At 34.5% G+C, this 22,678-nt stretch overlaps 1 protein-coding gene across 1 annotated transcript in view; it reads left to right on the top strand.

The window, feature by feature from the left end:
* Positions 1-839: 839 nt before the first annotated feature.
* The window catches only part of GPR141 (G protein-coupled receptor 141), a 31,388-nt gene continuing 9,549 nt past the window's right edge, over positions 840-22,678 (top strand). The window contains exon 1 of the mRNA XM_049781890.1: positions 840-883. The gene's annotated coding sequence lies outside the window, so the exon portion shown is untranslated. The remainder of the gene's footprint in view (positions 884-22,678) is intronic.

Here is a 22,678-nt window from a genome sequence, read left to right as displayed (position 1 = left end):
AACCATTCTGGCTCACAAATTTCTAAGCAATTATATTACATGATTGGCAAGATATATCTGAAAGTTATTAATGGCATTACATTAAAATGATCAAGATAGTGAAAACTAAACCCTAGAGGAACTTACTTTTATCTATTTACCAGATATCTTTATGACTATTATCTCTTTCACAGAAAATATCAAGGCTGTGGACAATTTATTCTCTTCCCTTGATATTCTAACATGAAATATGATTTTAGACTCTTCTCACTTACTGCTAATTTAATGAGTTGCTTATACAATCAGATTGAAGTCAGTGGTATATATGAATGACAGAAAACTCACATATTATAGTTGAAACTCTGTAGCTCTACATTTCAAGTGACATATCACATTCCTATGTACATTTTCGTACCAATTGAAAATATGTATTTTCACCCCAACACCACAGCTTATCTTCTCAATTAACTTTTATAAAAATTGGTGTTTTCTTCTCCCATTTTCTTTCATATAGTAATTTTCCCACTGTTTCTGTAATATCACCTTTATTTGCCACAAAACTCGCTTTAAATGATTTTTAAAATGAGCTCTAGTGTTTATATAATTTTAACAACTATTTCTGTATAATTTCTCTTTTTGTTCATAATTTTGAAAACCTGACTGTCGTCTTTGAGAGCTTGGGTTTTTTTGTGTTGGTGTTTGAAATGGTTTTGAGGTTTTGTGGTTGCCGTCAGTGCTCAGAGGAAATGAGAACACGCTTGCTTCCTCTGGTTCAGTCAAGCCTTGCGAGTGTATGCAGACCATGGAAATAGCAAAGGAGCCTTGATAGGAAAGAGCAATCCTATTTGAAAGTCAGACAGGCAGCCCTCTTTGCAGCTCTTCCCCAGAAAGCTGGCTTTTCAAGGTAAGTGCTAAAGACAGGCGGGTGCAGACACGTGAATGACTATTACATAAAGCAGGATCAAATGGACACTTTTGCTGTTTAAAACGACAACAGCAAAAAACAACCACAGTTTTGTATTCTGAATGGAAATTAAGTTTGTAGTTGTATTTCTTTAGGGAAATATCAATCTTAAGATTTAAAAAACTGAGATATCAATTAAAAGTCTCCATGTCTTTGTGTGTTAATACTGAAAAAAATACTTACTCAAAAAACATTCACCCTACCCCATTCTGTTTCAACCTCAGACACTCTTAGGAAAACAGTAAATAGTATTTGTTTTGGGTGTAACTATAAACATATCTGTGCTGCATCACTTTGATTTAAGTAGTGTTGTTTGCTTCAACATATTTTGGAATCTTTATGGGGATAAGGTTTAGTCCTATATTGTCTGAAGACCAAAACTTTCATAAATGGTAATTTTCAAATACATATCACTATTATATTTTATGATCTGATATTGTTTTCCATGACAATACAATTAATTAAATTATAGAAAAATACACCTTCTGTGCTGGAGCTCTAGAGTACAGTGGATAGGATGCTTACCTTGCCAACCAGGGTTTGATCCCCATAGGGTCCCCTGAGCATCTCCAGGAGTAACACCTGAGTGTAGAGCCAGGAGTAATTCCTGAGCATTGCCAGTAATTCTATCCAGTAAACTCTAACTTTAATTTCAGATAGATTCCTAAGTGTTATAATTGCACTGAACCTTGAATTTCTTATTTTGATTGCAAAACTAAAGAAAAATTATTGAGATGGTCTGCTATAAATTTTTCCATGAAATCAAAAAAGATATAAAATTCCTAAGGCTTCCTTTATTGAGATTTTGGGGAAAAGATTTTAGCAGTAAACTAAAACTTGTAATGCCTATTTTACTTTTTATGCAATTAAAAATAAATGTGCATATGCAAATAGCTAAAATAGTCATGTATCCTATTTATAGGGGCATATATAATTATATCACATATTATATAATTGAGTTATATATTACATATCATAACATACTATTATATATCATATGTATTTAATATATATTATATTTTAGGGGTATATTTAGAAAGACACATATTATACCTAAATAAAACAGTCACAATGTTCTTGGCATTATGAGATTTATAAAAATGTTTTGTAGTTATAATTATTTTCATTATGGGATTAATTTTTTTAAATGTTTAATTGAAATTATTAGAAAGTTTAATATCATTTTACATAGAAGTCTTGAAATCCAAATTTAGGACTTTTCTTTCAGTAGAGATATTTATAGAGTGATTAGATATATGTTAATATACAGCAAAAATGAAAAAGTAATATTGAGCAAAAATTATAAAATTATTAAATCACTAATTTTCCAAAAAAGTCTTTGAATCTAATTATAAAAATTAAACTATTTTATGAAGAATGCTGATAATTTCCCATACCAATATAATAAGTTAAATTATACAAAAATACACTTTATTGAGACATGTTTGATTTAAATTTGTTTTTTTGTTTTTTTTTTTTTTGCAAATGATGAATTGAAGACTATCTCCTGGATTCCTTTGAAGAACAAGTGAGTTAACTTTGTCTTCCAATCTTGAGTTCACCCAAGAACTACCATATTCGGGAACAAGTTGTGTGATTAGTCTAGTCTAATGATGACAGAGGTCTGCGGAGAAAGAGCAGTAGAGACTTATAGGGATGACATATGGGCATACAAGTATAGGACACTGTTTCCAAGTGGATCAGTATCAAAAGGAGCAGGGGTCCCATGTCTCTGTTCAGCAATGATCCTCAAGTTTTTCAGTTATTTCAAGTATGAAAATATTGGGTAATAAAGATGACCAAACTCAGAATTAGAAAATAGACATGTTTACTGGAAAGTAGAAAAGTGTATTGGAAAGTAAAAAGCCGAAATTTCCTCTCTTTATCCAGGAAGGAAATTTGTATGAAATTCGTATAGGAGTAAGTTAAATATGGCTGCATTGTGGATTTTTAAATAGGAAAACTGGATTACTTGTCAAGTGATAAGAATGTTATGACCATGGGAGGATTTTACAGAGCAAACTAGCTAGTTTGGGGCTCTTCAGGTTATCTATTTGATCATTTGTTTAGACATTGCCTTGTTGCTGAACATAGAACCCCCACGTGGGTCTTATGCAAGGCACTATCTCTCCAGCCCCTGATTTGGGAAAACTGTTATCTTCCTATTCTCAGAAAGGGCATAGGAATTTGCAGCAATGTTTCAACAGTGGAATGGAGACAGCTTAAGGACCTGATTGCAGCAGCTGATCAGGGGAAATGGAAACTTCCTCTTTCAGAATCATGTGGATTATTAGTTTAGGAGCCAACTGACAGGTGTCACCATATTTCCTGCCCTAGTGGTCTGAAAAGGGGATCTGGGTCTTTTTGACATGAATAACTAGGAAGGCTTGTGCTTTTGTTAGTGGCCCTTTCTCATCTGGAGTAAACCCTGACAATTGGCTTTTCATCTTGTATTTAAAGTATATGATTTAAGCCCTATCTACTGAGTCCCACACTTCAAAGAACTTCCTTTAAAGGCTGTGAACATAAACAAATAGTGTCTGGCAGAATTGATAGGTCCTACTGCATGTCCTCTACAGCGGCTCCCAGTCTTAAGGACCCTGGCTACCTGATTGTTTTTTTTTAAAAAACATTGACCAATTTTTTGCCTATTTTCTCCCCTATGTTCTTTATCTCTTCCCTCATTTTAAATTTATGTTTTAGGTTTAAAGTTACTAATAAAAGTAGCTCACAAAAGCAGAGACATCCACCCTCAACTCCAAAAACAAGACAAAAATTCCAAAACTATGCTGTTTCTCTCTCATTCTCTTCTCTCTTTCTTTTCTCTCTTATTCCTCTATCTAGATATTGCTATGTGTCTTGCTGTCTTCAAAACATAAAAAAACTTTTCTTTCCTTCATATTACCTGATATATATGGATGAAGAACATCTTGCAATCATAAAACCTCAGTGCTTAGTCTGGTCATAAGATTGAAAAGGGAAAATATCTCACCCACAAAGACCCAGGTAATAGTATTGATAGCTGAGAATTATCACAAAAAACATCACCCAGCATCCCTAGCATGGTGAAATATATACAACAGAGGCCATGGCAGAACAACACACAGGTTTTATTTGTTATTCTTTATGCTTTCTTTATAAAACGTGGTGGTTCTGTTAGTTTTTGTATTCTTCTAAGAGAAACACATATCTTCTATACCCCAAGCTTTATTGATCCCCAATAATTCTCTTTTTTTCTTTTTTTCTTTTTTTTGGGGGGGGTCACACCGGCAGTGCTCAGAGGTTACTCTTGGCTTTTCACTCAGAAATCACTCCTGGCAGGCTCAGGGGACTATATGGGATGCTGGGATTTGAACCACTGACCTTCTGCATGCAAGGCAAATGCTCTACCTCCATGCTATCTCTCTGGCTTTGATCCCCAATAACTCTTAGTATATTGTATAGATAAAAGGAAATGAACAATCTCAAATTTATAAGAGTTGTGAGAATCAAAACATTACATATACAACTGCTAAGGTTAGCCCTTATCTCATTGACCCATCAGCCGAAGACACCTTGTTGGAATTACTTGTGTCTAACGCAGAACAGGATGGGAATCACAATAGCTTATGTTAAAAAATGAAAATTAATCTGATTAGTATTGAATTTTTGATGCTGTTACTTAGGAGGTGTGTCTTAAACAGTGGAGTTTGTCTCTAAGAAATGTCAAATGTGACTAAGTGATGAAAAATAATCTGAAAGAAAAGAATTTTTTTGTGATGACACAGTGGCCTCATTCTTTGGTCTATGATCAGACAAAATTTTCATAGGAATCTTGAATCATATTGTTTTTATCAATGAACACATCTGAACTGCTTTATTACTCTGTCTCATTTCTAAAAAGAAATAACACGTGAAGATGGGAAATGATTCTACTTAAGTGGAGAGATTGGACCTGATTTAAGTAATTATGGTATTTGGCATCGTGCTGAAACTTAATCTTTCCAGGAATTTTACAGGTAAATTATCTCCTTAAAGTGGATTTGAAACTAGAGCTAGTGGACTTCCCAATACAAAACGTTCAGAGTTTCCAATTAGCTTACTCATCTATGCTCTTGGAACCCCTTTGGGTGGCTGAGAATGAAATTTCCCATCACTCTTGTTGTTTTTCTTTGGCTTTACCTATACCAGAAAATATTTTTTGACCATACTCAGGGACTGACCACCCTCCCTCCAAAGTGGAGTTTTCTTGTTTAGTTTGTTTATTTTTGGTAAAAATAAGGAAAAAACAAGATAGTAAATATGTTTGTCTTTGTGCAGCACTTAGTATCTCTTCTGCTTCTCAATGGTCCTTATAGCAGGAAAAACAGCAGTTAATCTTATGTAAACAAATGTGGGTGTAGGTGTGTTAGTTTAAATGTCAGATGGCAGATGGGATTTGACATTTGAGATGGAGTTGGTAAGCAAACCCCTGATCTAAATGATCCCAAGTGGAACAAACCTCTGATCTCGATGCTAAGTAAGATCCAGAAATTCCAAATCAACTTAGACAGTTTAAAATGTATTTTGTGGCTGGAGTGGTGGAGCGGAGAGGTAAGGCATCTGCCTTGCCTGCACTAGCTTAGGATAGACCATGGTTTGATCCCCCAGTGTCCCATATTATCCGCCAAGCCAGGAGTGATTTGAGTGTATAGCCAGGAGTAACCCCTGAGCGTCACTGTGTGTGGCCCAAAAACCAACAACAACAAAAACCAATAAAAATAAAATGTATTTTATATTTGAATATATACATTATAAATTATTAATTAGTGATCATTAATGATAAATATAACTATTTTATGCCTTTTGAAGTGCTTATTTATGACAAATTGTTGGGATTTGAGTACCTCAGAGAATCAGCTAGTTAGAACTTTAGAGCTGGAGTAATTTGTCTTTATTCAAGTTATGTTAGAGTTAGTGTTAATTCTTTTCACTGCATTCTATACTTTTAATACAAGGTGTAAAAAGATCCTTTTTTGTCATCTAAAAAACATCAGAGTTATATGATCATAATAAACTTAGTACAAAATATATTTTGTTACAGTTTTCCTTTAAAGATTTGGCCTACATTGACTGTGGAAGCTGGAACATGAAATTAAGAAGCACTGGACTGTTCAGCATCAGTGCCCAATTTTTTTCTTATTGAATTCTCTTTCTTTAAGTTATAGTTTAATCCAGATGAATATAAATCTACTTACCATCACCATGATAAGGTAGGAGGATTTCCATTTGTTATTTGATGGTGGAAAGGTTAGGTAAGACATAGGGCAGATGCTATCCTCTCTAACTATGCCATTGGCTATTGGTTCAAAAAATTTTTTCATCAGAATTTTACATCTCTAAAAGTAGATAAAAATATGGATATTTGAGGATCTTGATGCATTTATATCCACACAGCCTTTTATTTATATCTCTATATTTTGGGTATTGGGTACCAGTCAGCTATACTCAGGGCTTTCTCCTGCTCTGTGCTCAGGGATCACTCCTAGAATGATACTCCAAGGACCATATGCTTCTGGGAGTAGAATCTGGGTCGTCACTGTGCAAGGCAGGCAACTTACCTGCTCTCCTATCTCTTGCCCCTGCATGATTATACATTGAACATAACACAGAGATATTTTTCATGCAGGTTAAAACTATTTTTGGTTACACTTTATGTTAATTAAATGCCTTACACTGATAGATGTGTTTGTCTATAGAATATATATATATATATATATATATATATATTAATTGAACTAAAAAGGTAGTTTGAAATTTACTGCCAGGTGCTAGAGAAATAATATAGTATAGGGCACTTGCCTTTAAAATGGCTGACCTAGTTTGAACCTCACCAATTCATATGTTCTCTTCCCCTTAGCACTGCTAAAACAAAACAAAATTAAAAAAAATAAATCAAAGAAAATATAACTGTTTCAGAAAAATCTATGGGAACTCTTGCTTGGGTGCTTCATTCTTTCTGTCAAATAAAGGTTTAGACCTTCAATTTGTACTCCAAAGACCCCACGATGTTTGGGCCCATAATATATGTGATTGAAGGAAAAGTTATAATCAATGTTGTATGGGAATTCCATGTTAAATTTGGGGGGCAATTAATCACTGTAATCAACCTGTGAATAAAAATATAAAAATACAAAATGAAATATATCAGAGAGAGAAAGTCTGGCTACTTCATTCAAATCTTCCCCTCCCAACAAATCATTCATCGAATTTTGTGACATTAAGTAATTATAAATATGAAACATTAAAGTTGGATATGTGGGAACTCTATTTTTGGATGCTTGAGATGGTTGTCATAAGAGGAAAGGAGGAATGGTTTAACATACTAAATTTACTGGTTTGACAAAATTAGATTCAATTTCCTGCTCAGTTACATATGAGCCCTTAGGAGACGTACTTAACCTGAAAGTATTAATTCATATTCTAGAGCTTTGGCAAAGGCTTCAACAGAAAGAATGCAAATGTATTTCCTAGGTTAAGACTGAGAATAGGCAGCTCTAGTCCTCAACAAATGTTCACCGAACAAAGAGCAAGTCCTCTTCTTTTCTTTTATTTATTTAGCTTACTTTTATTCCTCCACTGTTTTTTTCTGTCACTGTTTTCTGTGGTTCCCTTTCTATTGGCTAGAGCATTCATTGTTCATAAATTTGGGTGCTGTTTTGTAACAATAGCTACATTCAAATAAGTATCTTTTTTTCTCCTTCCCATCATGCATGCCTTTCTTGCTTCTTTTAATTAGCATACTTATACATTTTGTCCATTTAATTCCCCCATAAGTAATTTGAAAGATACTCACTATTTTTATTTTACTGTAATTAAATTATATCAAAGAAATGTGAATTTTGATAGTAGTTAAGAAATCTGAAGGTGGGACCAGAGTCATAGCACAATAGAAGAGCATTTGCCTTGCGTGCAGCTGACCCAGGATGGACATTCCGGCATCCCATATGGTTCCCTGAGCCAGGAGCAATTTCTGAGCACAGAGCCAGGAGACACCCCTAGGTCATCCCCGTGTGGCCCAATTAAACAAACAAGCAAAGAACTCTGAAGATGAGCAATGTCCTACTTACATCTCCAATATTTCCGCATTGTATTCTTACAATACACATATTTTAGAACACATCTAAGAGAACTTCCTTTTATTTAGATGATCTTGGTGATAGTATTTTACTATTGGTTTGAATTTCAATCCAATAAATTATATATTAAAATCATTGTTTGATACAAACTTTATCAATATTTTCTTTGCATTTACAACTTACTTAATGTTTTTTCATCGAAACAAACATTTCTTCTTGTATGAATTTCCTATTACCTAAAATATAACTTTTAAACATTTCTTCAACAAAGATAAATTGGGGCCATTTTTTCTTATTTTATTGATTGTATAAAAGGTTTTTCTTTTTTGCCCACATTCTTGAAATAAAATTTTATCGGGCAAAAATTGTATGCCAGTTGTTGGTTACTTTTACTTATATTTGTTAAAAATTAGCAAATTGTTTTGACCACACCTGATGGTTGTTTAGTGATCGCTCCTGTCAGGATTAGCGTTCTAAGTGAAATCACCCCTGGGCAAGTCAAGCACCCTTCACTATTTTTGTTTTGTTTTGTTTCTGGACCACACTCACAGCACTCACTCAGAAATCGCTCAGCTCAGAAATCACTCTTGGCAGGATCATGTGATCATATGGGTTGACCAGGTGGAAGTCAAACACCCTACCTGCTGAGCTATTGCTTAGGTCCAAGCCTTCACTTATTTTATTTTATTTTTATTATATTTATTTAAGCACCATTATTACAAATATGTTTTTAATTGGGCTTCAGTCATAAAAAATACACTCCTTTCACCAGTGCAACCTTCTCATGAACAATGCCCCTCATCTTCTCTGCCTGTATTTGAGGCAGGCATACTACTCTCTCATTCACTACCATTGTCATGATAGTTGTTGGTGTAGTTATTTCTCTACTGCACTCCCCAATCTTTGTGGTAAGCTTCCTATCATGGGCTGGTCATTCCAGCCTTTATCTCTAATGTCTCTGGGTAGTATTACTATGTATCTTTTATTGTACTTAAATCCCACAGATAAGTGAGACTATTCTGTGTCTATCTCTTTCCCTCGACTCATTTCACTCAGCATAATAGTTTCCATGTACATCCATGTATAGAAAAATCTCATGACTTCATTTTTTGACAGCTGCATAATATCCATTAATATTTAATAAAGGGCAAGAAGCACAAAATGGAGTAAGGAAAGGCTCTTCAACAAGTGGTGCTGGGACAACTGGTCAGCCACATGCGAAAAAGCAAACTTGGACCTCCATCTAATCCCACACGCAAAGGTCAAATACAAATGGATTAAAGATCTAGATATCAGACCCAGAACCATAAAGTATATAGAAAAGCATGCAGGTTTGATTTATATCATATCATATAGAAGAAACTTAACTTTCATATCATTCTTTTTTTGTACTTTTTATTTTTTTGATGGCACTATAACATAACTATTGAGAAACAACTGAAGTCAGACAGTCATGGCTTAGTATTGTTGCTCTATCTCTTGTTAGATGTATGAATTGAAGTTAGTTATTTAATTTTTTTGTTTTCTTATATCTTAAATGGACACAATTACAGGAAAATGAGTATGAAATATTCTTTTATATTTGCTCTTAATTATATTTTCTTCTCATTACATTCTCAAATGAAGATCAAAAAAAATCTGTAAGAAAAAGAAAAATCCTTGTCAAGAGCTTGAAAAGTCACCTCCCACACAGATTCCTCTAATTCTGGTATTTAAATGGAAAACATTGGTTTTCATAGGTGTGCTATGAAAAGCAAAAACATAAAATGAAAAAATATACTTAATACTCAAACTCCTGTTATCTGTTTCTCAGGCCATTATTTTCTTCTGGAAAAATAGACCAACATAAAATAACACTAAAATTCATAGTCATTTAATTACAAATTATCATGACTATAGATTATTTTAAAGAGAGTAGAAAGAGAGGAGGAGGAAAACATGAGAAGTTTCTTCTCATTTTAGTAGTTTTCCTGGCCTAGGCCCTTACTTCTCTCTCACTCTCTGGCCTCTTCCTCTTTTACTTCTAGATTGCCTCAATCTTCTGCTTCTCATCTCTTCTTTTCTCTTTTCTTTTTCCTGTTCTATGTTCTGATAGTGAAGCCATGCAGAGATGTGGTCAGAGCTGTATGGAAGTTTTCAGGGACGGATAACCTCATCCTCTGGTCATGGGAAAAGTACCAAGCTCAGTCTAGGCAAATAGTTGTACCATCAAGTTCTGAATGTTTTCCACTATAATAATATTAAATGCTTATTGCTGGCCAAGATGCTCCTAAGTGCTTTTAAATATAGTGCTTAGTACCATAATTTGCACTATTTAGTTTTTTTTTCCTATTACTTAAATACCTGCAACAATCTTTTTGAGACAAACAGCTATCCCTATTTTTCAGATAAGGGAACTGCAGGCTTATAAAGTGCCATTGCCAGCTATCCAAATCAAGCAATAAATTCTCTCCATTATCTTCTAGTTAAAATATGATTTTGCCTTTAGTTCTGTCATTAAAACTTTAAAAGGCGTTTGTAGTCAAGCATTCAAATTCTCAAACATATGAGAAAAATTACTGACAATATGGCATTTTTATCATCACCAAAAATAAACATTAATAGAATATATAAAGTCTTATATATCGAAACTTAGGATATTTTGTTTATAGTTAATTTACATGCAAGAAATACATGATGAAGGGGCCAGAGCAATCACACAACAGGTAGAGCATTTGTCTTATAAGTGGCCAATCTGGGTTCATTCCTGGAATGCCATATGGTCCCCTGAGCTGGTCAGGATCGATTTCTTAGTGCAGAGCCAGGAGTAAGCTCTGAGCATTGGTGGGTATAGCCCCAAAACAAAAACAAAAACAAAACAAAACAAAAATACATGATGACACAGCTTATGGAACATGAATCATGTGAAACATAATGATCTAATTTACAGATGAAGAAAATAAAGTATGGTGACAGTAACTTGCCCTGTTCTGCTCAATAATGGCAGCTTTTCACTGTCAAAATTTGTAACCCACACTACGCTGGAATATTAGTTAGTTGCATAAATTAGAAAAGATGGAAGCATAGAGAAGAGGTGGAGTTTGAGAAAAAAGAGATTATAGGAATGTTGAGTTGTTGAGTAAATGTCATTAACAAAATATATTTATACTATAAAGTTCCAAAATGCAGAACAAGTTTGCTATAGAGAAATTTTTAGTATTTATTTTTGACTTCTCTGGCTAAACAAGATTGAAATATATGGTACTGGGAATGTTTAAACATGAAATAACTTTCCTAAATTAATAAACACGCTAGAGGTGAAGACCTTTGAGAGAATATGTGACGCCACCTAAGAAGCTTTTTTATAGAAGTTAGCTCAGTTAAATCATAATATAAGCCCAGAAGATTAAAAAAGTATATGTTGTGAGTGGTTCTACTGTAACCTTATAAGGAAATCTGGTTAAACCCAAGTAAAGAACAAATTCAACAATTGAAGAGAGCTCCATTTTCTAGTCTTTTCAGTGTCTATTTCTTTGAACCTTTCTCCTAATTACTTGATGGAAAAGCCATCTAAAAGCAGTTGTGTTCCAATTAAGCAAGAAGTTGTTCTTCCTGAATTAATTGTTGTATTAAGGAGAAACATTTATTTCTGCATGATTTAATGGGAATACTATCAAGCTTTAGCCAAAGGAAGCAAAGGGAGACCTCTCAAGACCTGGGGAAAAATAGTCCTAACTTCCTTTCTGGCTTGGTTGCACTGCCCTTCAGGGAAAGTGTGGTTCCTTCTTGGGAAAAAGGTTTTTATTTCAGGAAGATGTGAAGGAAACAGAGAAAGAAGCTCAGGCTGTTGGTTCCATATAGTCCTTTCTTACATAACAATTGCTTTAGTTACATAAGAGGCTGCAAAATGAAGATTCTCATTCAAATTGATAACAATAATGGGTAATATTTTTACTACATTTCATACATTCTGGTATGGTATCTCATGAAAACCCTAGTTTAATATAAAGAAAACAGTGAAATTATAGGCTCTAAAGATCCTTTCTTATATAATGTCTGCTTTTCTCCCAAATGACCTTCAAAGAATATTGTTATTAAATTACATTTTCTATCAGAGTCAAGGAAAATTACATTTAGTAGCACAAGACACAGCAGTTATTCTACATAAATCTAAGGCTATTGTTTGTTTTTTGTCACCAAGTCGATTAAGAAGTATAGGTTCATTTTACATGGTGAAGACACACTAGAAGAATACAATTTAAAAGGACATTCATGACTATAAAAATAACTAAAAATTTCAGAAAGATTTTTTTTGTGATGCAACTGCCTAAAACAGCCACTTTCAAATATATGATGGGGTCAGTTTTAATAAATTCATTTTATTCAAATTATATAATAGAGAAAATCATGTCTAGCAGTTTTTTTCACAAGGTTCTATATTTTATTTACTATTTCTTTAAAGTTAAAATGTAGTACTTTCAAGACAATGAACTTAAATTGTTAATAGAGTTTTTGCATCTAGTGTATATATAGTATACATATATATATACATATATATAATACTGCTCCAGTAATTTCTAGAAGCGAGATTACTGTTCCCAAGAGCATGATTGTTATTCATGAACTTGCTGCGTAGAATTGATGTGTGGAAATATGGTCCTAATATTAACTCTAATGAGGAACTTCACCTTATCTTTGTCACCATATTTTACTTTTCTGGTTTATACATGAAAAAGATCTTATCATTGTTTCAATTTGCATCCACTTGAAAACCATTAACTACGCACTTTACCATGTCAGTACTACTTAGAAAAGGCTTAGATGGGCTGGGGTGACGATGGTGGATCTGGATCTATAAAGGGTACTCTTGACCTTGTTTCCTGCTGAGTTAAGGCTTTAACTATCACAAATCACTCCCAGTGGACATAGGGATTACTTAAGGACCAGGGAAGCTTTGGCACTGAAAACAAGAACAGGGAGGCCAGCAGAAAATTGTCTTGTCATTATTTAATTTATCTTTTGTCCACTTGACATACTTATTGAGTGAATGTCACTGGATGCTTACTGTATATCCCTTGAGCTTGCACTAACATTCTCTCAGCATTTGTTATACAGCCAGGGTTCTGTATTCAGTCTTTTCTGTGGAGGGTAAAGCAAGAAAGAGTTCAGTGCAGTAAAATCCAGAGTATGTCATGATCTGGAAGGAACTCCAAGGCAATATTTCTTTCCTTTGGAGACTGAATTACAATATAGTTATATAATAATGTTAATATGATTATAATATATTATATGTAATTATAATAGAAAATATTTTTCAACATTGTTTGAGGAAATGTCTTCAGTCTTATTTGCTAATTAAATATTTATCATGGAAATATAATTCACAGAAGGAGCAGTGAATCACAAGTGCTTTGTACTGAGACACACTGAATTAAACTCAACTGCAATTGTAAGTAAGCATTTCTGGAGAAGAAATTTGACTACTCCATCTTCTCCCAGTTTTCACAGTGAGAGAAAACAAGTTAAAAGAATGATGTTCTTGTCCTATGAATGAATCATTAAAAAACAACTTAGCTACAGATGAGGGGGATTGCCTTGCCTGCGGTCCACCTGAGTTCCATTACTGGCATCCTGTATTCACTAGACTAGTGAATACAGCAAAGACTCAAGAGATCAGAGTCAGAAATAAACCCCTGAGCATTGCTGGGTATGGACCTAAAACAAAAGAAAACACATACATTTTTTTTCAAAGTTAATGTGTCCAAAGAATATTTGTTCGGTTTTGTTTAGATTTATTTTCCATAACTGCTGCTGAAATACTTCCACTAATTTTTACATTTCACATGGTTCTATATTAGATTTGTCAGTACTGGTCCTTATTGCCTAAAGTTCCTAATTTATAAGCCTGCAATTGCATCATCATACTAAACATAAGCCACATTTTATATATGTTGTCTCAACTTGTGATGTGAAAGATTGATTAGGTTTATGTTTATATGGCTGAACTTTATTTTTCTATTTGAATATTAATAATAATTTCAACTACCATTTAGAGGGAAATTTTTTATACAAGCTTCTGTACTGGGCCCTTTACATTTCTCTATTATCTATAATATTGCTAGTAAAAAGTTCCATTACATAAATGTAAGCATAAATTCAGAGAGATTAAATTAATATTTCACAATCAGATTACAAATAGTATGTGAATTCAAATACACTGTCTTTGGTTGCAAAGTTAATGCTTTTTTAAGATATTTTTTTAAATTTCTGCATGCCTTTTGTTATGTTTCATCTCTTTATCCCCATTGTGCCTTTTGTTATGTTTCTTCTCTTCATCCCTATTGCTGAACTTGGGTTTCTAAATTTTCTTCTGAGATACATTTAAGGATAGAGTTTAAGCCAGGTGATAAATATTGATATGAATAACTTTTACAGTTCTTGAAACTCTATAGGCTTGGATAAAATTTATTATAGAGCTGGGCCCAAATGTTTTAGCATAGCCAACAAACATAGCAGCAGACTTTAGATCAAAGTTCAGAATATTTACTTTTTTTTTTTTTTTTTGGTTTTTTGGACCACACCCATTTGATGCTCAGGGGTTACTCCTGGCTAAGCGCTCAGAAATTGCCCCTGGGTTGGGGGGACCATATGGGACTCTGGAGGATCGAACCTTGGTACTTAGCACTTGCAAGGCAGACACCTTACCTCTAGCGCCACCTCGCCGGCCCCCAGAATATTTACTTTTTTATCATTTAAATTACCTCAATAATTATGGTAATAGAAATAAAAATCACATTAACATTTTTTACCCAGGGACTAGAAATACAGTAGTAGTAATAGGGTGATTGCCACACATGCTGCAAGTTTTAATCTCTGGATTCCCATATGCTTTCTGAGCACCATAAAGAGTGTTTCTTGAGTATAGAAACAGAAGTATCCCCTGTTCATCACTTCTGTGATCAAAAACAAAATTTTGTTCATAGTACCAACTAGCTAACTTAATTACTAAGTTTTAAAAATTCTGAGTTATAAATGTTATAAAAATATAATCACAAAGCTATATTTTCTTATAGTCTCATAGAATTTGGGAATTAGATCCCAAAGTATTTCTTGAACTATAATACAGGAAGGGTAGCATCTGTAATACTACAGTGTTAGATTTCAAATAGATTATAACTTGTAGCTTTTGATTGCTAATTGCTAGTTATAAAACTTTCTATTAACTTATTCATAAAAATGATAATAAAAGTCAAAATAACTTGAATAAACAGAAATGATCTTGAAGAAATAAAATTGTTATTTTCTCTTATAATATTTCCATTTTTTTTAATCAAGTGTTTGCATCTGCTATTTGTGTCACAAGCACTCTTACACCATGGTTTTTCACACGATGTTTAGAAACAGGACGAAAGCTGTTACATTCTTTGCAATGACTTCTGATGAAACTATGTCACAAGTAGTAGGTGTTCCAAAATTTCATGAAAACTGGAGCAGTTTCTGTCATAACTTTATTATTAAAATAAAATGTAAACTGTTTTTAATAATCATTATTGTTTATTAGTTGAGGTTTTTTATAAGAAAAAGTCTTTTAGATGTGAAGTTAAGCTATTGAGATTTCTGGAGTTTCTTCTAAGTGTCTAGGCCCATATTACCATACCAGCTACTTTAAATAATTTATATTATTATTGTCCTATGAGACAGAAAAGAAAACACAAGAATTATTTTTTCTGTTTTTTTGCCTCACCTGTCAGTGTTCAGGACTTCTGGCTCAGTGTTCTTGGTAGGATCACTCCTTGTTGACATTTTGGGATCATAGAAGGTGGCAGGAATCATATCCAGGCTAATCAGATGCAATGTACTTGCCCTACACTGTACTAAACACTGTTTTTCCTCACTTGGCAATACTCAAAACTAACTCTTACTTCAATGTTCCTGCTAGGATCATTCTTCACAGGCCTTGGGGGTCCATATGATCTGTCAAGAATCAAACCCAGTGAAGTGCATGGAATATGAGTGCCCTATATACACTCAACCAATGGTCCTCAAACTATGGTCCAAAGGCCAAATATTGTGTTTGTTCCAGTTTTGTTTCTTCACTTCAAAATAATATATATTCAGTGTGTATAGGAATTTGTTCATAGTTTTTGCTTTTACTATAGTCTGGCCCTCCAATGGTCTGAGGGACAATGAACTGGCTCCCTATTTAAAAAGTTTGAAGACCATTGCTTGACTCAACTATCTCTACAGCCCCAAGACTGGAATTTTTAAATTAATGTGAGCTAGATAGAATGCTTTTTAAAACTTATACAATTGGCTCAAAATTTATTGAAGTATAATCAGCATAAATATTATATTAGTTCCAGATATAAAGCCTGATATATAAACTAGTGGATTTTTTCTTTTTCTTTGTATTTGAATATTCTATTTATGTCATAGCACAATGTCTGTTTAAATAAAATTTCACATTTGTATACAATGCAAAATAAGTATTACAATAAGTCTACTTTTCATCCATTCTAAGCAAAATTAAAAATAATTAACACTGTATTATTGCCTGTCAACCATATGTGGTATATCTAGTCCACTTCTTGCATTTTTTGACTGACAATGTGTATCTTTTACTTATTTAATTTTTATAATATCTTTAAGAACCATGATTACAAACACATTTGTAGTTGTGTTTCAGTTATATGAAAAAAAAACACCCTTTCATAAAATTCCCACCACCAATGGCCCCCACTCTCCTTTCTCTCTCCTAGCCTGTACTTGAGATAGACCTTTTATTTCTCTCTCTCACTCTCATTGTCATGATAGTTATTGGTTATTTTCCTAACTGAACTCATCACTTTTTGTGGTAAACTTCATATCATAAACTGGTCTTTCTAGTCTTCATCTCTATTGTCTCTGGATATTATTACAATAGCATCTTTTATTTTTCTAAAATCCCACAGATGAGTGAGAGTCTACTGTGTCTATCTCTCTCCCACTGACTTATTTCACTCAGCATAATAGTTTCTATGTTTTAGTCTCCTTCATCCATGTTTTCCATATCCCCTCTCTGTTGCTGGCTATTAGTCTCCTTTTTATATTGACAAATTTCATTTAATATGTGTGTTTGTTTAGTTCTTCGGTTATCACATGACTGAACCCATGCATAATTTGTCTTTCTCTGTCATATTTTACTGCCTAAACAATTTAACTTCTTGTATTCTTTCCTATGAGAAAATCAACTGATGTTAGGTGGTGTCAGCATCATGAGCTGATTTCTGTTTCAGTAGTGAAAGGATTTCAACACTTCTACTTCTCATATATAAAGACAATACTTTCTTTTTTATTTTTTTATTTATTTTTTTTTGGTTTTTGGGTCACACCCGGCAGCTCTCAGGTGTTACTCCTGGCTCTACACTCAGAAACCACTCCTGGCAGGCTGGGGGGACCATATGGGATGCTGGGATTCGAACCACTGTCTATCTCTCCGGCACCAATAGACAATACTTTCTAAAAATAAAAGAAAGAGAGGCTTATCTGTGCCCAGACTTTACCTGTGTTCTGTATTTCCAGAATTTTAAATATTTTCCTAGATTGGATATATTTGGTTTTAAGTGTACCATGAACCACTATCTATGATAAGATCTGGGGTTGAGCCAAGTCTAGAACTTCAATTTTAAAAGTGAGATGGAGAATTAGCTTCTTCAGAATCACATAGATTTTGAAACCCCTTGATGAGGTTTGAAGATGGCAAATATGGAATCTCAGGTTACAGGCACTTACAACCACCCACAATGCTATTTGTTCTTTCAAAGCATCTTGTGAACTGTACCAAGAAAAAATTGAAAAGATATATAGTTCCTATCATCAGTGTCTCTATTTTATTGTGAAGATAAAAGAGTTAAATTAATAAACCATAAAATCTTGAAGTGATGATATAAAGTGAGTCAGAATGATAATAATTTGTAGGATTATTAGTGGAAATTTTTTGTAGGAATTAAAAGATGAGTTAGACCCTGAAAGACTAAGAAATTCAGTGTCTATGTATGAATTGTTGCTGAGAGAAATTGGGACATAGGAAAAAATAAGCTTAGGCAATAGGATGGAAATATTAGAAGAATAAGTTATAGCTAGGGCTTTAGTAGAAAACAAATTTTACTTATTTAAGAACCAAAATTACCCTATCTACTGCTTTATTTGGGATGAATTCTTTTAATAGGATGGTGAAAAATGTAATACATGGACAAAATATTATTGCTTCTTGACTGAGAAAGGTAACTTCTATATTACTTTGGAGGGGGCTCACCAGTGGTGCATTTAGGAATCATTCCTGGCTATAATTAGGAGACCATATTAGATACTTGGGATTGAACCCAGGTTGGCTGCATGCAAGGCAAGTGCCCTTCCTGCTATACTATCTCTTCTGCCTCAACTTTTGTATTATTTGCTGAATTATATTTATTATTCAGAAAGTCAGTACACTATGAAGCATAATTTTTCTTTGTTTGTAAGTCATCCTTCCTAAGTTTCTATTTTTAAATGTAGTTTCAATTTTAATTATTTAGTTGCATTACTTTGATCTAAAAGAGAACACAAAGTTGCTGAACTTTCAGTTAAGTTTTCAACTCAATTTTTTTAATCTTAACATTATGACCAAGACTTCAGCCTATATTCTGGAAATGAATAAAATGCCTCCCTAGGGAAAATATCTCTACAGGTGCCCAAGAAAATATGGAAGCCAATAAGCTTCAATTTTCCATTATGGATATAATCATAAAGTATCAAAACCATGTCGGAGCATTGGGTTATTGAGTTACAGTTGATGCTTCTTATTTATGAAAGTCTCTAACTTAGATGAACATATAAATCATTTCTCAGTCACATAATAATCACCAGTATGGAATGTTACCCAGAGAATGATTAAATAAATAAATATTTCTTATTGTCAAACTTTTCTGATCCTAAGGTTAAATGGATTTGTTTGGATTGGCTTGGTTTGGTTTGGTTTTGGGGACACAATAGGCAATACATCTGGTTCTGTGCTCAGGGGACAATTTGTTGTTCTAGGGCAGTGGTTCTCAAATAGTGGGGCATGTCCCCAGGGAGGGCACAAGGCTCCGTAAAAGGGGGAGCGTTTGACCTCAGCAAACACTGTCATAACAAGCTAAGCCCCGTGTTTATGCATTGCAAAATGTGCTCATTGTAGCATTAATCCAGATATCACCTCTGATTAAAAAAATCAGCTCAAATTATTTTATATATTTTTGTTTTGCAGGTTAAAGTTTTTTTTTAATAAATATACTATTTTCAGTCATGGGGGCCACGAAAAAATGTTTTCTTCTTCCTAGGGGGGCATGACAAAAAATAATTGAGAAGCAGTGCTCTAGAGATAGAACCTGGATTATCTGTGTGCATGCAAATGCCCTACCTGCTGTTCTGGCTCTAAAATAATTAATTTTTAAAAGAATATCATAAAATCACTATATCTCATCATGCAAAAACTTAATTTTAGTGAATTAACAGCTAGGCTTGGATATAAAATCTGACACATAAGAAAAACAAAGCTAAAATGCTCCAGCATTATTAACGTCTATATTGGTTTGGTGAGAAAAGTAAACTTGTTTTTAAATATATGAAAGAGAAAAGTTATGCTCCCTTCTTTTAATCTAATATATATGGTCCAAACAGAAGCAATTAAAGGGAAATATAAATGTTTCTTTGACTGTCAAAGCTTTGCATTCAGAAGATCTATGAAACTCTGTCATATCCTGGGCACCACTTGAAACTGGCCCTACACACTGGGGTACCTCCTTCTACCCCAAACAAAAATAAAAAGAATAAAATCAATAGGGAAAGCATCAAACAAAAAAGCTCTAGAAATAAAATTTAAAGGGCACAGAAACAAATGACCACAAACATAGTGGCTTAAAGCACAGAAGTTTGTTCTCTTACTGCTTTAGAGACAGATATCTAAGATCAAGGTGCCAGGAGGGGCATCTTCCAAAGGGTGTCTCTTGACCCTCATGGATGCTCCATGCATGGCTCTACTTGCCACTTTCTTGTCTGTCTTTCATTGACCATCTCTTGGAGTCTCATTGCTCCATATAGTTTCCATTTCCCTTCCCTCCTCTCTCCTCCTCTCCCCTTATATTCTTTCCTTTTTTCTTCTCTCCTTGTTTTGGACATAAATGGTGATGCTCAGGCCTTACACCTGGTTCTATGCTCAGGGATCACTCCTGTTGGGCTCAGGGAACCATATGGAGTGCTAGGAATTGAATCCAGCTCTGTTGCATGCAACAAGCACCCTACCCACTGTACTATCTCTGTTACTTTACATGTCTTTTCTAAGGATACTTATGACTACGTCCTATGTGGATAATACAGGATGAATTCATCTTGAGAGTCATTATCTAATTACACAAAAGATAATGTCTGTAGTTTTTAAGGAAGATTTGGGGGCTGGTGATTATTCAGTTCCACTGTATCATGTACTCAGAAAATGTATTTTTGGTGTCAAATGCAACATTGCTCTCCTGGCTCAGTGCTCAGGCTTCACTCTTGGTAGGGATCGGGGAACTATATGTGAACTGGGGATTAAAACAAGTTAAGTGCAGGCATGACAAGAGATCTACCCACTGTATGATCTCTTCAGGCCCCCTATTCATAAAATATGAGGAAGATTAGTCACCCTTATTATCCTTGTACATTCATTAAAGCTATAAATAACAAGCATAGACAATTAACAGCAATACTAATATGCTGTCTGAGATTAAAACAATCATTCAGGGTGGGAGTACCTAGGCCAACTCAGTAACATAGGCTTGAGAGCTCTGGTAAATGCTTTTCCATCTTGGCCAGTCTTGGAAATATAAGACTGAAGCACTCTTTAAAGATTCTGTATTTTGGGGCCAGAGAGATAGCATAGAGGTAAGGCATTTGCCTTGCATGCATAAGGACGGTGGTTCTAAGTCCAGCATCCCAAATGGTCCCCTGAGCCTGCCAGGAGAGATTTCTGAGCGAGAAGCCAGGAGTAACCCCTGAGCGTTGTCGGGTGTGACCCACCCCCCCAAAAAAAAAGATTCTGTATTTTAGGATCCTTCAGAACTGAAGATAATACTGAGATAATAATCTAAAGAAGCTGGTATACAAAAGTGGTAACTTTAAGATACCGAGGGATAAATAAATAGATAAAAAATATTAAACCGAATTAAATCTTTGTTGACCAACATATCACAGGGTAAATCTTTGTTTGAGCCTAAGAGAGTAGTTCAGATGCAATAGGGTAGCTAAACAAGCTGAGAATTAGTTCCAAAAAGTGAGAAAAGTAGACGTACCTCCAAAGGCTGAAGATTTCTGCAGAAAATGACTTTAACTCCTATGAGATATAACTGGGATAGCTTTTGAAGTGGAAATGTGTGTAGAGAAGCGGGTAAGCTAGAGCTTGAAAACGTTGCAGGAATTCCATTAGAGGGAAATAAAGCAAGGAAGAAAGGAAACAGGAGCAGTCACTGAACAAAGGGTGGGTCCTTTAGGGAATCTCTGAGATAGGCTAGGACTAATTCTGGATAGCCATTCTGCAGAGAGCTGCAGCGAAGCTAAGGCAAGACTGTGGAGCAAAAAAAGCTGAATGCCAGATTCTGAGACTTCTGGGATTCAGGGATATTTTAGACAAAAATGGACTGAGAAGCAAACCAAGAACCAGGGGGAAAGGGACTTAGATAGTCTGAATACAGCCAAAATGGATTTCTTAGGTAGCATGTATCAGACCAAGTAGCTCCTCATCAGGCATGTCCATCCACCCGGTCCTTCCCCACGCCTGTCCTGAGCCAACCCTGCACTGCTTGTCTGGGTGCTGTCTCTACTGGTGCCTGAGCCCTATAAGCAGAATTGGGCTTTCCTCGCCTGAGCCCTAAACTATCAAACAGGTCTTGCTGAGCATGGTCTCAGGCCCGTCCCCAGTACTGCCGCTTGACAAAGCAGAATAAATGCATCTGTGATTTGAGTTTGACATTTCTTTGTTGTTGTTTGTTTGTTTGTTATGGGGCCACACCTGGTGACACTCAGGAGTTAGCTTTTTCCCAAAACTGTAGTTGCATTTAAACATATTAATATTAGAAAACAGAATTGACGAGTGACAAAAAGGAATGGAAATCTGGTAGCTACAATGAAATAAAGAAGATAATGCCGAGGAAGAGGAGCAAGTAAATAAATATTTGTGTGAAATAGGATGGTCAGCAAGAAAGAAATTCTACTTGTAACACTCAATGAAGTGGTTAGATTAAGTGTGAATTGTGTAAAGAGGAAAGATGAAAACTAATCTTTTGAGTGATACTTGTTTTCACTTTATTTGGTTCTAATTTGGCCTGTAAAACTTAGAAACAAAGATGTTTGTGAAGTTGTCTACCAACATTTTTTCTGAGCATGAAGAAAACAAATCACAGAATGATATTTAGTTTGGAGAAATGAGACACAGACTAGCATGCTGAGGACACACAGAGGTTTGGTTCTCACTTGATACTTATTGAGTTTCTACTTCTTAAGGTTCAGACTGACCCTTTCACTTCCCTAAATGTGTCAGGACCACAGTTAACCCCTCCAGTGATGAGAAATAGTGACACATATCCAGACTGCTGGTGTTGGCTGCAATAGAACTCGCCACCCCCGTCCCTTC

The sequence above is a fragment of the Suncus etruscus genome, chromosome 10 (assembly GCF_024139225.1).
Source record: "Suncus etruscus isolate mSunEtr1 chromosome 10, mSunEtr1.pri.cur, whole genome shotgun sequence".
NCBI classification, from domain to species: domain Eukaryota; kingdom Metazoa; phylum Chordata; class Mammalia; order Eulipotyphla; family Soricidae; genus Suncus; species Suncus etruscus.
The sequence above is the reverse complement of the archived record's forward strand: the minus strand, read 5'-3'. Positions and strand labels throughout refer to the sequence as shown.